Source organism: Canis lupus, chromosome 13, assembly GCF_003254725.2.
Source record: "Canis lupus dingo isolate Sandy chromosome 13, ASM325472v2, whole genome shotgun sequence".
NCBI classification, from domain to species: Eukaryota; Metazoa; Chordata; class Mammalia; order Carnivora; family Canidae; genus Canis; species Canis lupus.
Genome location: NC_064255.1, coordinates 21,343,092 through 21,357,986, shown reverse-complemented (window position 1 = coordinate 21,357,986; position 14,895 = coordinate 21,343,092).

Sequence of the window (14,895 nt, the reverse complement as noted above, 5' to 3'; positions counted from 1 at the left end):
TCTTTTTCAAGATCCAAATAGGTGCAAGTAGGCTTAGATAGATTCCACAAGGTCCAGACTTCAAAAGGTTTAAAGGGTGTGGGAAGAAATGCCTCCCTCCTATTTCTTGTAAAGATTTTATTTATTTATTTGAGAGAGAGAGAGAGAATGAGCAGGAGGGAGGGGCAGAAGGAGAAGCAGACTCCTCGCTGAGCAGGGAACCCCATGAGGGACTTGACCCCTCTGTTGACGAAAGGGAAGAAAAAACCCGATGAACTCCTTGCTGAGCAGGGAACCCCATGAGGGACTTAACCCCTCTGTTGCTGAAAGGGGAGAAAAAAATCCAGAGAAGAAATGTGATTGGTGTGGAGGATACTCCTTAGGCCAATGGCCATGGCCAATGACCAGAGGACTCCTCGCTGAGCAGGGAACCTCATGAGGGACTTGATCCCCTGGGATCATGACCCAAGGCAGGTGCTTAATTAACTGAGCTACTTGGTTGCCCACCTCCCTCCTATTTTTGAGGCTCTCTGTTCCTCAGTTTGGAGGCGGCAAATGGCACCAATCTCTTGTAGTGTGTATCCTTCTTGAGATATTTTAAGCAGGAGGAAATATTGACACACACACATATTTTTTTCTTCCTTTCAACACAAATGATTATCTCCTATATATACACCATTTTGCAAATTGCTTTCCCCCCCCTCGTTAATGCCTTTTGGTAAGTGTTTCACATCACTACACACAGAACTCCCCCCTTCTCTTCTTTGTGGTGTAGTGTCCCATCACATAGAGGTGCCACTCTGTATGGAAGTGTTTTAGTGGCACCTAGGGCTGTTGCTCTACCCTGGTGGCATCGCTGGGCTCAGGGGACAGGGTCGATAACAGTGCCTGGGTAGAGGTTCATCCTACTGATGGCTTGAAAGATGGCCCCTCCTTAGTCCTCCGCAGGCCAGGCAAGGGGGTGAGGGGCATTTCATTCCAGCAATCATGTCACAGCGTCCTTCTGCCTGCTTTGGCCACCTGTGGGATTAACCCTGTCCTTGTGATTGCCTTGCCTCAGGCTGCTGTGGGAAAAGCACGTATTCCAACTGGAAATCGAAGTCAAGATTATTCTGATATAGTTGGATCAGGTGGTGGCGGTGGCGTTTGGCAGGCGTATTAGTCATGGCTTTTTATTGAAAGTTATAAATACCAATCTCAAACTGGCTTAAGCAAAAAGGAGGATTTGTGGACTCACACAGGCAAACAAGGCGATTGGGGAGTTGTGGCAGACACCCAGTTTCCTACCTGATGTACATTCTCTCCATGTTCTCGGTGTGCCCAACTAAAAGCGCTCAGCTCTTGAGGCTCCCTTGCAGCTAGGGTGGTCACGTGACCCTTCTCTGATGGAAGTAGGCATGCACAGGTTGGCCCATCTGAGAATCCTCACACTTAGCTGGTGTATGCTTTTTTGTCCTTTTTGCCTGGAATGTGGATATGACACCCAGAGATGCAGGAATCATCCTGGAAGATGAGAAGGAGAGTCAAGTCAAGTCAAAATGGTAGGAGAGGGCTGGGTCTCTGCGGTCACCATGGAACCTGCATACCAGATCTCTCCTGTCAGCCTTTCAATCAGATGCCACCTGCGAAAAATAAACTCCCCTTTGGGTCAGTCCTGGAGTTGGGCTCTTATTACATGCAGTTCAACCCAGGCCAGCTCTGATTCTGTGCATCTGGAGTCTAGGATTTCATAGTGTCAGGTTTCTCTATCTCTCTAGTTCATTCTCTCAGAATCCTCAATGGGGCAAGGGACATGACACCAGTAGCTCTGGAATGCACTGTGAAAGCTTCCGATCCAGGAGAAAGAGGGAGCTAACCCCTCTGTTGCCAAAAGGGAAGAAAAAATATCCAGAGAAGAAATGTGATTGGTGTGGAGGATACACGTTAGGCCAATGACCATGGACAAGGGGTTGAAGTAATATGGCTGACCAGGTCTGTGCCACCTAAGCTTATCTGGAAAAGAGAATGAGAAGCAGTTTCCAAAGGAGGAGAGGGGATACTTTTACCAGGAGGGTGGGAAGGTGGGAGGACAGATGAAAACAACAGATGGCTCTCTAGCAGGCACTGGAGTTTAGACATGTGGAGAGGAGAGAGAAAGGCATTTCAGGGAGATAGTCCCCTCCCCTAGGAAGTCTTTTCTGATGGCCTGATTTAGCCACTCCTCTTTCCACCCCATTAGCTCCCTTGCTTATTCTCACGGTAGCACCTGTCTCTGTGTATCACTGTCTGTCTCTTCCTGGTGGCTCCTCAAAAGTGGGTACTTCATCTTATCGATCCTGTATCCCTCCCTCACTGGTGTGTAGTGGCCATTGAATGTGTGGATGAATGAATGAAGGAACAGCAGGAACAAAGACACAGAAGAGGGAAGTCACCTCTGGTTTGGTTGGAATCTTGAGTGTGTGATTTAAAAAAACCCAGTTAAGTCCTGGGGCGCCTGGGTGGCTCAGTCATCTGAGCATCTGACCCTTGGTTTCGGCTCAGATCATGTGTCATAGGTCATGGGATTGAGCCCCACATTGGGCTTTGTCCTCAGAGTCTGCTGTAGATTCTCTCCCTCTTCCGCTGCCCCTTCTCCTGTTCACACACATGCTCTATCTTTAAAATGAATAAATCTTAAAAAGAAAACAACAACATTCCAGTAAATCGTAAAGTGAGGGCAACGTTGAATGTTAGGTTAAGGAGTTTGGGTTTTGTTATGGAATTAGGGAGCTACTGAAAGCTTCTGAGCCAGAGTGGCATGATCAGATTTTCTATGGCCAAAGTCTAGATCCTTTTGACTCCTGGCCTCTGTCTTTATTTTCCATTCTCTGGCTTCTCTAGGATTCTTCTTGGCCTGACTCTTCATCGGTCTCAAATTTGGTCCATGTTACCCACCAGTGCTTCTCTCTGCCCCACCCCTTTCACCAGTCAGTTCTGGGCTGATTCTGGTCTTCACTGCGCAGGTGGAAAGGATGGTTTTCCCTGACTGGTACCAACTGGATGTCCTTCTAAGGAAGTTTCCACCTGAGCAGCTCTTGTCTGCCCTCTTCTGGGCACTCGTGGCTACAGCTACTTGCTCTTTGGAACTGGATATAAACAGGTCACAGCCTCATGATGTGGCTTGTCTTCTTATATTTGCCCCCAGGTCTCCCTTAATTACTTACAAACCAAAACGGAAGTTGTTGTTGTTTGAGTGACAACCATATGTGTAGGTTTGTCTGGTAAAAGCAACATATAGAAAACACTTCGGACTTTCCACCGTCTAGCTATTTTTCATTGTGGGCTCCAAGGGCTCTCATAAATGGCAGACTATTACTTTTTGCTAATTTACATGCCTCTTCTATTTATTTGTCTGAACAGAGGTTACTTTAGTTTATTTCACCATTGAAGAGGTAATACATTTGAACTTTATAAATATGTAAGCCTTACATTTTTATATACCCTTGGAGAATAGTCTTCCCAATAAATCGCTACTGCTTTCATCCAAGTAGAGAAGTCCATGAACATATTTTTATCTTTCACAATAGAATCGAGGCAATGTCCTAATTAATGATTTTTATAAGAGGCAATTTCTGTTTACAGAGAATTTGGGCCTGTAACGTGGATCAGAAACTGTCTCTGGGGTTTTTTTGATCTCATGACATGATGGATACACATCTTCACAAAATACCTGATTGCATTCTTGGCCTCACCGTGGGTGATGGAATGATTTTTTTCTGAATATGTGGGTTTTCTTAGGCCAAAGCTAAAACTTGGCCTGCCCACTCTGGTTAGCAGACTCATTCAAATGCATTGGCTCTAGATCCCATAATTTCTGCACAGTCCCCAAAACCACATCTTGCTCTCCTGGGTCCACATTTTGAATTCCTCATTTTCCCTATCTATTCAAGTCCAGCCTTTCCCTCAAGACCTACTTTTAATATCCTTCCTCTGAGATTCCTCCCCTGCATCCTAATCTCTTCTAAACAGTAACACAGCTATAGCTTCTCGCATATATTTAACAAAAATCATGCATTATCTTGTGGCATCTTTTTACCTTTTTAATGAGTCATTATTTATAAATTTGTATTGCCATTTAACTTTACAGAAGTTTATGTCCCATGTCTTTTCTTGAATAATAAAAGCTTTAGTGCCAGAAACTCTATCTTACACTAGGCTGTTTACCCCACAGAATGTTGACTATCTATTGCTACATATTCAATAGTTGAGCAGCAAGTGCTGTTGATTGACGGGTTGTTGTATCATTTGCCTATCCTAGCTCTAATTAGTATACTTTCCTGAGAACTATTTACAACAGACAGATTGGCCCAGGCCATCATTAACACTTCCCTGAAATATTTTCATGCATTTAGATGCTTTGCAAAATGTATTGCCCAAATGGTGCTATGTGTCTATGTGTGCACATAACAAAGGGAAGCCAAATTAAAACCATCCTTTTAATTCACTGTTGATGCATGATCATTTTAAAATGTAGCTTTCATTTTCATCAAAGTTATGCACTTACATAATTTTAGGAGTTGTCTTAGTCTGCTTGGGCTACCATAACAAAATACCGTAGACTGGGTGGTTTAAACAACAGACATTTATTTCTCACAGTTATGGAGGCTGAGAAGTTCAAGATCGTGGTGCCAGCAGATTTGGTTTCTGATGATGGCTCCTTTCTGGCTTCCCTTCTTGCTGTGTCCTCACATGGCAGAGAGAGAGAGAGAGAGAGAGAGAGAGAGAGAGAGAGAGAGAGAGATTGAGAGAGAGACCTACTAATCTTTCTTCCTCTTTTTATGAGGATACTGATCCCATTATGGAGACTGACACTCATGGCCTCATCTAAACCATTGCTTGCCAAAGGCTCCACCTCCAAATACGATTGAATTGGAGATTAGAGCTTCAACACATTAATGTGAGGGGACACAGACATTCAGTCCATAAGAGGGGTCAAATAATTTCACAAGGTACTCTAAAATACAGCAGCTCCTCCTTGCTCCACCGTTTCCCTGCTTTCTAGAATCAACATGTTTGGCTACTTTAGATGCTTATTTTGATGTTATCTCCTTATCTCTATATTATGATTACACTACTACTTTCATTTTTCTTCTTTCAGCTTCAGGTATTATCTATTGGCTTGCCACTGTGTCAGCTCTCTTTAACCACACACTGTGCTCTATCATGTGCAGTTCCTGACCTTCCACCTTCCCATTTTCTTGCTACTGTTATTTCATAATTTTGCTTAAGTTAATATTTACTGTGCATATTATCCTGTCTATATAAACGTTATTCACAGCTGGACATGATTATTTTTGTTTTCTTGTATGACCATTAGGTTTTCCTGGAGTTAACAGTTGTATTGTTTTTTTTCCCTCCCTTGCTTTGTTTTCTAACCCCAATTCATCCCAAACTCTCTTCTCAGTTGTTTAAATCTCCTCTCAGCACATTCACTCACATCAGGTATTCCTATACGGCCATCTGTTTGGTCTTCCGTGCTCTTCTGAGCTATTGCAATCTGAACTATTTTCTTTCTAAGCTCAATGTGCAGCTGTTCTTCTTGGATCTCCCTTCATCTTCATCCCTGAGATTCCTCTGGCTCTTTCTTGGATTGATTCTTATATTTCCCAGACCCTATATCTTCCTTTCTCTTGGTTTACCTTCTAATTTTGGATGAACTTCCCAATAGCTTCTTGAGAATGGCTGAATGAAAGGCAAATATTTTGAGACCTATCATGTCTGAAATGTTTGTGTCCACCCTAACATTAAACTGATAACTTTGTTTGGTATGAAATTCTAGGCTGGAAATTATTTTTCTATAGAACTTTGAAGTTATTGCTCCATTATCTTTTTGCTTCTAGTGTGGCCACTGAGAAATCCATGGTCATCCTGATTTCTTGAGTGACCTTTTTAGCTTTTCTGGAAGCCTTTAATATTGTTCCTTTGTCCCCATTGTTCTGGAAATTCATGGTGATAAATGTTAGTATGGACTTGTTTTTGTCTATTGTACTAGTTATTTAACATACTCTTTCCATCTAGAAATTCATGCCCTCCAGTTTTGGGAAATTTCTTGAAATTTTTTTTGTATTTTCATTTCTTCTATTTTTTCATTCTCTTTTTCTGAAACTACTTATTCAGATGAAGGACTCCTAAACTGATTTTAAAAGTTTCTTTTCTATCATATTTTCCTTCTCTTTTACATTTCACTCTACTTTCTAAGAAATTTTCCTAACTTTATCTTCTGATTCCTCTGTTGAAATTTTCATTCTACTTCATTGAATTTCTAAGAACTCTCTTTTGGTTTATACTTGTTTTATTTTTGATAGAATTTTTTTAAATTAATAAATACAATAACTTCTCCTACTTCTCTGAGGATGTTAATGATAATTTCCTTTCAATCTGTTATCTTCCTGCATAGTTTTCTACCAGTTGCTTTCCCTAATCCTAATATTTTGACCTCTATTTTTCAAGTTAAAGAATTTCCTTGAGATCATTGGCTGATGCTCACATTTAAAATGGGACTCTTAAAAGCTAACTGGAAGCTCTTTGTGTGTGGGTGGAACTTGTTAATTGTGGACTTCGTTAGAATGAATTGTAAAGGGTAAGTTGGTTTGGTTGGTTTGATTCTTCAGGAGTATTATGATGTCAGCACGTGTGTGTTTGTGTGTGTATGTGTGTGTGTAGAGTGGTTAAGTTTCAGCATATTTAAGAAACAGTAGAACAGAACCTTCTAGTTAAGATTCTCCAGAGAAATAGAACCAACCAGATCTCTCTCTCTCTCTCTCTCTCTCCTGTGTGTGTCATATGTATGTATATGTATATACATGTTCATATTTTTTTTTACAAGGAATCAGCTCATGTGATTTTGGAGGTTGAGAAGTCCTACAATCTTCTTTCTGCAAGTTGGAGACTGAGGAAAGCCTGTGGTGTAGTTCAGTTTGAGTCCAAAGGGCTGAGATTCAGGAAAGCCAATGGCGTAAATCCCAATTGAAGGGTAGAAGATCAATGTTACAGCTCAATAGGCAGAGCTCTACTTTCTTTGTTCTATTTAGCCTCTCAATCAATTACTGGGGAGGACCATCTCCTTTACTTAGTTTATTGATTCAAATGGTGATCCAGGAACATCTTCACAGGCACATTCAGATTATGTTAGCCAAATATCCAGGCATCCTGTTATCTAGTCAAGTTGACATATAACATCAATCATCTCAGCCAGTGTGGACTAAGAAGAGTGAGCAAGAGGAAGATGGGCAAAAGATGCTGTCAGATGGGCTAGGACTTAACGACAAAGGGGCTTATAGAACAAGATGAGAACAATAAAAAAGTTTGTTCTAAGTTAAATGGGAAGCCTTTGGAAGACCTTGAGTAGGGAAATGACATGATCTTATTTACCTTCTCAAAATGGCTTCTATCTACTATGTGGAGAATTTATTGGGCAGGTGGTGAGGGAGGGCAGTGGTGTGGAACTAGGGAGTCAAACTGCTAGTCAAATTAGTCAGGATGGGCTAAGTAATGCTGTAGTAACAATGCTTCATGTTTTTCTGTTCTGCCACACATCATCTTCACTATCTGGAATCTTACTGGTCTTATGGCTGAGACAAAAGAGATTATGGTGAATCACATGCTAATTGTGAACTCTTCTGCCTGAAAATGACACACATCACTTCCTTTAAATTTCATTCACCAAATCAAGTTAAATGGCTAAGCCTGGTATCAGTGGAGTGGGGAAGTATAATCCTCCACCAAGAGGAGTGGAGAATTTTGGAAATCTACAGGAGGTTATTGCAATAATTAAGGCAAAAATGAAGCTAGTGAGAATGGTAGCAGTTGAGGTGTAACAAGAATTCAGATTTGGGATAGAGTTTGGAGAACTTGCTGGTTTAGTAAATGTGAAGTATGAAAGAAAGAAGATTTAAGAAATATTCCAGGGTTTTGGTCTGAACACAATGGTCGTGTCATTTGCTGAGCTGGAGAAGACTAAAAGTAGGGCAGCTTTAAGGGGAAAAATTAGGAATTCCATTTTGGACACATTGGGTTTGAGATTCCCAATTAGAGAAGTGTTGGTGTTGAATGTAAGATTTGTGAGTTAGCAGCATATAAGCTGCCTTTGAAGCCATGGGACTGGATAATATCACACGGAGGAAACTGGAAGGCTGGGATTGAGCTGTGGGGTAAACCAACATACAAAGGACAGAAGAAGAGGAGAGCCCAATAAAAGAGAGGGAAGAGGAAAAAGCCAGACTGGGAGGAGGGAAACAAAGTATGTGGGATGACCCAGAAGCCAAGGGGGAAAAGTATTTCATAAGGAGAAGGATCCACAGTATGACTACTACTGAGATGCTTAGGTAAGAATTAAAATCCATTGTTGAATTTGGCTAGGTGCAGGCACTGGTGACCTTGACATGCCATTGCTGACCTAAGGGTGAAAGTCTTATTGTAAATGGGTTGAGAAGAGCACACTTGTCCTTCTGATTCAAAGTCCAGTCCTCCCTTGGTTTGCTGTGTAGAATGGAAAGTTCTCTTGTACAGAATGGAGTTGTTGAAAATGTCAGCGAATTAAATAATTTGTACCTTATTCTTTGGATCACTTAGCATGGGGAAACAATCCACTAAACACTTGAATCAACCATCCAAGCATAACTGGCTCATTGCCTTCTCTTCTGTGAGTCTATGGAATAAATGTTTGCAGAAATCTCTCTTTTCTCTCCATCCAGGCTCCAGGCCAAGTCTTTATAAATGATGGGGCGTGTTATAAATTTGTTAGCCCCCTTAACCATGGAGACACATGAGGAGGCAGGGAAGTAGGATTGGGAAAAATAGAAGCGTCTTGTTTACTGTCCAGCATCAAGTATAGGATATAAAATCTGCTTCCAAGAGCAATACATTGAATTAAATGAGGTGATTTTACTCCAGAACAATACTCCAAGGGGCATTCCAAAGTAATAAACCCGACAGCAAAAACTATGAAACCAAAGGAGAAAAAGGCAGGATATGGACAGGAAAAGGAAATGTGCACCTGTTACCTCGTGCATTTTTTGTTCAGCCTGTGGGGTATGCCCACTGAAAACTGCTTCTGGTTGTGCAGGAGATTCACCATGGACACATGGGAAGACCAGATGTCACTTCTGTGCCTTGGCCTCAGGTACTGATACATCCAAAGCAAGCCAGGTTTGTTGGTAAGGCCAGGAAAGCAGGGCCGGGGGGTGTTTTATATAAACTTGAAATACTTCCAACATTTTTTCAAAGTTGGTTGTGATTCTTGCCTTCCTGCTCTCAGTCAAGGGCAGTACTCCAAACATTTAATAACTAGTCAAGAATAGGCCTTCACTAATTAGAACAGACACCAGACCAATCAGAATAAGGGCTGTCTGTACCCAGCATTTTAGCTGAATACTAGGCTTGTTCTTCATATCTGGTGAAAAGAATAGGGACCAGTAAAACCTGAGTTCAATCTTGGATGTTTCTTAAAATCTCTCGTACCTCCCCGTCTTTGAGCAGGTTCAAGCTTTGCTGAGTCTCATTTTCCTCAAATGGAGAGAGAGAGAGGGAGAGAGAGAGAGAGAGAGAGAGAGAGAGAGAGAGAGAGAGAGAGAGAGAGAGAAAGTATTTCCTTGTGTGGTTATTTTGAAAATGAAATGAAATGCGTTTTAATTACCTATTGCTATCTATCCCGTCATCCAAACCTAGTGGCTTAAACAGCAGTAATTTATTATTTCTCGGGATTGAGGAGGGTGGGGGGTGGCTCAAGAATCCAGTCAGCTCTTGGCTTTGAGGTCCTTCTGCTCCACATGGTATGGGCTGGAAGTTGCTCACTCAGCTGCATCCAATCTGGCACCTGGGTTGGGCTGGAATGTCCGGGAAGGCCTCACATACATGTCTGGCACCTCCCTGCTCCTCCACCTGGCCTCTTTCTTCCCACCAGGAATCTTCTCATTCAGGGAGCTGAGCTTCTTTAAAGGTGAGAGCTGGCTTCTCAGAGCCAGAGAGGAAGCTGCCTGGTATCTTCAGATTTAACACGAGAACTGGAAGGCATTATTTCTGTCACATTCTACAGGAAAAGGCAAATCATGAGGTGGGAAGATGCAAGGGGGCGGCAGGTGGGGGGAACATTGTATGTGCACAGAGAGGCAAGGAGTTATTGGTGATCATCATTGGAGGCTTGTGGCCTCACAGCTTCCACTTTGGCTGCACAAACCTCTTGCCATAATTCCTTCCACTTTTGTGTCTGTATAGGCTGCTCTCTGAATGAAAATGCTTTCCCCTCAACGCTCCCAACTCCCGATTATACTTCATAACTCTGCTTAGTGGTGCTTCCTCCGGGATTCCCTGTCTCAGCCTCAGAGTAGCGAAGAAAGGTAGCTGCAGAGGGACAGAGAAGCAGGTATGGGGGGGTTTGCTAGAAACTCCAGACAGCTTTTTAGTCTTCTCATAGCCCTCACAAAGTACAATGGGTGGAATTGAGCACCCCCTCCCCAAAGATATGACCAAGACCTAACCTTTGTACCTGTGAATGGGACCTTATTTGGAAACAGAGTCTTTGCAGATATAATCAAGTTAAGGATGTAGAGATTAGATCATAACAGACTTAGGGTGGGCCCTTTACCCAGAAATTGGTGTTCTCACAAGAGAGAGCAGAGCGAGGTTTGAGACACAGAGACAGAGAAGGCCATGTGAGGAGGGAGGGATGGAAGGTTGCAGTCACAGGTCTAGGAGGCCACTGGTACCCAAAGCTGGAAGAGGCAAGGAGAGAGTCTTCCTTCCTTCTGAGCCCAGAGCTTTGGAATAAGTGTGGTCCTTAATTTCAGACTTCTGGCCTCCAGAAATATGGAGGCATAAACTTCTGTTGTTTGAAGCCATCTGGTTTGTGATAATGTACTGTGGCAGCCCTAGGAAACTAACACAGTAGGAGAGACATGGAACCTGAGATACCTGTGGGCCCAGCAGAGGCCTGGGTTTTGGACTGGTGTTCTAGAGCCTTCTTAACTGGAGGCACAGGGCCATGATTACAGATTTCAGGATGTGGTAGCAGTTCAATGCCTCAAAGGACGGTAAGGGACTCCTATGCCTGAGGACATGTCCATGCTGGGCTCCAGGGTCCCAGCCTCACCCAGCGGCACTCCCTGGGGAGACTTGCATGTTCCTCTCTGGTCACCATGAGATGAAAATTGTTTCCAGTGTCCATCACAGAGGAAGCATGCGAGACCAGCATTCCCCTCCCAGGGACTCAGTTTGAAAGATGCTGGAGAGGACCGAGAAGCCTTCAGCTCATGAGTTCCTGCTCCCTTGTGGAATGGGGCTTATGAATACATTTAGGTCAGGGATAGAACATAAAATGGTGGCCATTTGGGGGTCATAATTTAACAATCATATATATAATTTATATATACATACAGTGGTATAATCATATGTGTATATATTTATACATATCTTATAATCTCGAGCCCTCTATTTTATTTTTTTTAAAGATGTTTTATTTATTTGAGAGAGAGAGATAGAGAGCACAAGCAAAGGGGGGAGGAACAGAGGGAGAGGGGGAAGCAGACTCCCTGCTGAGCAGAGAGCCCAACGCGGGACTCAATCCCAGGACCCCAAGATCATGACCTGAGCCAAAGGCAGACAGTTAATCGACTGAGCCACTCAGACATCCCTATTTTACTTTTTCTTAAGTAGGCTCCATGTCCAGCATGGAGCCCAATATGGGGCTTGAACTCACAACCCTGAGATCAAGACCTGAGCTGAGATGGAGTCAGACGCTTAACTGACTGAGTCATCCAGGCGCCCCTTAAACTCTTCAGTATAGTGACAAGAGGTAAAAGGAATTTTGTTTTGGAGCCGTGCTACAGCCTCTCAGCATGAGAAGAAAGCATCCTCAGTGGCCCAAAGGTTACGTGTGGGCTTGGTTCTAGGCTGTGGGATTACTTTCTGTGGCTTGTGAGGGAGAAGTGCAAAAGGGAAGAAGTGAAGTCATGTGGCATTTCTGTGCTGGGACTCAGACAAATTATATAATTGTCCTTTGCATTAAAATCTGCTCCACTTTCATCTGATATTTTGCTGAGAGGACAAGTGAGGTTCCAAAGCTCCGTTTGCTGGAGTGTGCAAAATGGTAATGAGCTTCGTGGCCAGCAGAGTGGCAGAGGGGGCGTGCCTTTCTGGAGAAGAGAGGAGGGTGGGGAACCCCGGGCTGCAGGGAGGGAAGACGGGAGGAGTCTGGCTGACTCAGTGAGCCTCCTCAAATGTGCCTCCCTCCTCATTCTTTGCCACTGTGACCTCTTCTCAGGGGGTGAGGGGAAGACTCTGAACTGAGTTCTTTTTTTTTTTTTTTTTTTTTTTTTTAACCAAGAGAGGGAATGTGCCAAAGGGTCATTAACAATAGGATCGAGGGTCTGGCTATGAGATGGCATGTGGATGCCATGTGGGAGATGCTAATTTTGGGAAATGCGTCCTTATCTCTATAGATGTGCCATTCCAAGTCCCCAGTTAGATTTGAAAAAGACCTTGGACATTGTCTAATTCACCCCTCCTTCCCTGCACAGAGGCTCGGAGCCTGATGCCTAAGCACATGCTGAGCAAATATTTGTTGAATCAATGAATAAATGAATGAGCGAATATAGTTCAAGTGCTCAGTTTACAGGCGAGGGAATCGAGGCTCGGAGAAATCAAGGGATTGGTCAAGGTCATGCATCCAGTTAGTGGTAGCTTTAGGCCTCTGAGATCCGGCCCTCTGACCACTCAGCTGAGAATTTTCTTTCTGTTACATCTCGCTGCTAGGACAACTGTAGCCACCAGAAGGACGTTTCAATACTCTTGAAAGTTCTCCGGCTCAATGTTGCTATGATACAGTCTTGCAAAGAGCTGATTGCTCAGTGGCAAGGGCAAGTGCTATTTATGTTGGGGGAGTTAGAATTGCCGCCTTGCAGAACCATTTGTTACCGGCCTCCCTAATATTTGCGAGGAGGGTAACATTTTCTGTATGTACATATCTGACTGGGAAATTTTACCTTTTATGGGCCATGATATCCTTTTGCTATTTGATTTAAAAATCTTTCCCCTCCTTCCTACCTACCTACGTGAAGAAAAAAAAACAAAAACAAAACAACCAGCCGAGGGGAATATTTATAGGACGACATTTCAACCTTGCCACTCATTATGGCAATTGTGACCACTTTGCTTCTAATGCTTCCACATTGCCACATGGTCTCTGTTTTTTAAGGATCGGTCATCCCCTTTGTTCTTACTGGGTCTGTCGCAGTGTCAGTCACGACCCATACAGGGTAACCACTGCTGAGCTGGCCGGCTATGCTGGTGCCCTGCCCCATGGACATCCTGCTTATTGCTTTGGTAAATGAGGTGTCTTCTGGGTCCTCCTATGGAACCTCATTGGTTGCAGGTTTTTTGGCCTTAGGTAGTGGATACTGCTGCATAGCAACACCACGAACTGAATAGCTTAGGACAACCCACATTTATTATCTCACCGTTTGTGAGGGTTAGGAGTCTGGATATGGCTTAACTGAGTCCTTTCCCAGATTTCCCAGGGCCACAGTCAAGCTGTTGGCCAGGCTGCATTCCTATCTGGAGCCTGGGATCCTCTTCAAAGTTCATATGGTAGTGGGGAGAATTCAGTTCTTTGCCACTGTAGGACTCGGATCCTGATTTTCTTGCTGGCCGTCCCCCAGGGGCTGCTTTCTGTTCTTGGAGGTGGCCTGTAGCTCTTTGCTGCATGGGCCTCTCACAACGCGGCAGCTGCCTCAGGCCAGCAGGAGAATCTCTCCCTTGGGGAGGCTAAGGCAGTATTATATAATGTAACAGAATCACCAGGGTGACTGACCCATCACCTTTGCCCTTCACCACTGGCTAGGAGCAAGTGACATGTTCCACTTGTACTCAGGGGAGGGGAGTATACAAGGGTGTGACTCATTGGGATCACCTTAGGGTGAGCCCAGCATAAGCAATATAACCACTCTAGCAAGGCTGCTTCTCTTAGCCCTTTTTGTTTTTTTTAAAGATTTGTTAATTTATTTTAGAGAGAGAGAGTGCCTGAGCAGGAGGGGAAGAGAGAGGGGGAGGGGCGGAGGGAGAGGGAGGGTCCACTCTGCGCTGAGCCTGGACCCATCTCAGGGCTCGAACCCACGATCCTGAGATCATGACCCGAGCTGAAACCAAGAGCCGGAGGCTTACCTGACTGAGCTACCCAGGCTCCCCTTCTCCGAGCCTTTTATCCCTCCCTTTGCTGTCCGTTGTAGTAGTTTTGGCATTTCCACCTCGCTGCCTCACTTCTCCTAAGTTTACGAGAGCCATCCAGGATGCACCTTTGTACCATCTCCTACTGTTCTTGCCAGGGTGTTAAATCATTCTTCCATGTCAATAAACTCTTCCTTATCCAACTTTCTAGTCTGTTCCCCCGGGACATATTCAGTATTCCAATCCTCTGTATACCTTCTTGGCTCCTGTTGGTGCATTTTGGCTGCTTTCCACATTTCCTTTGGCATGCCTGCCTCCTGTAGCAGGCTGAGCACTTCCCTGGGATAACTGTGGTGACTTGATGCCACTTCTTGTTCTGGTGGCCAGGAGTGAGATCTAGGGAGGGCATAAGTTGTCTGAGGAGGCGAAGGCCTCAGCATTCAGGCTGCCTTGAAGCAAAGAGGGGGAGCCCTGGAGTGTACATAACAAGGAGGGAACCCCAGAGGGTTCAGGATGCTCCAATGGCTCAAGGTTTCTGGGTGCACTGACCCAGTTGTCACCACCCAGTTGTCACTGACCCAGTTGTCACCACCCACATGTCAGAGGCCCATTCCTTCCCAGTCAGAGCTCTAACCTGGACACAGAAGCCCTGCTACAGTTGGGATTCCAACCTTCTCTGGGGGTTCTGCTACCTTATAATTAAGTCCTGGCTCTGATGCTCAGTTTTTTTTTTTTTTTTCC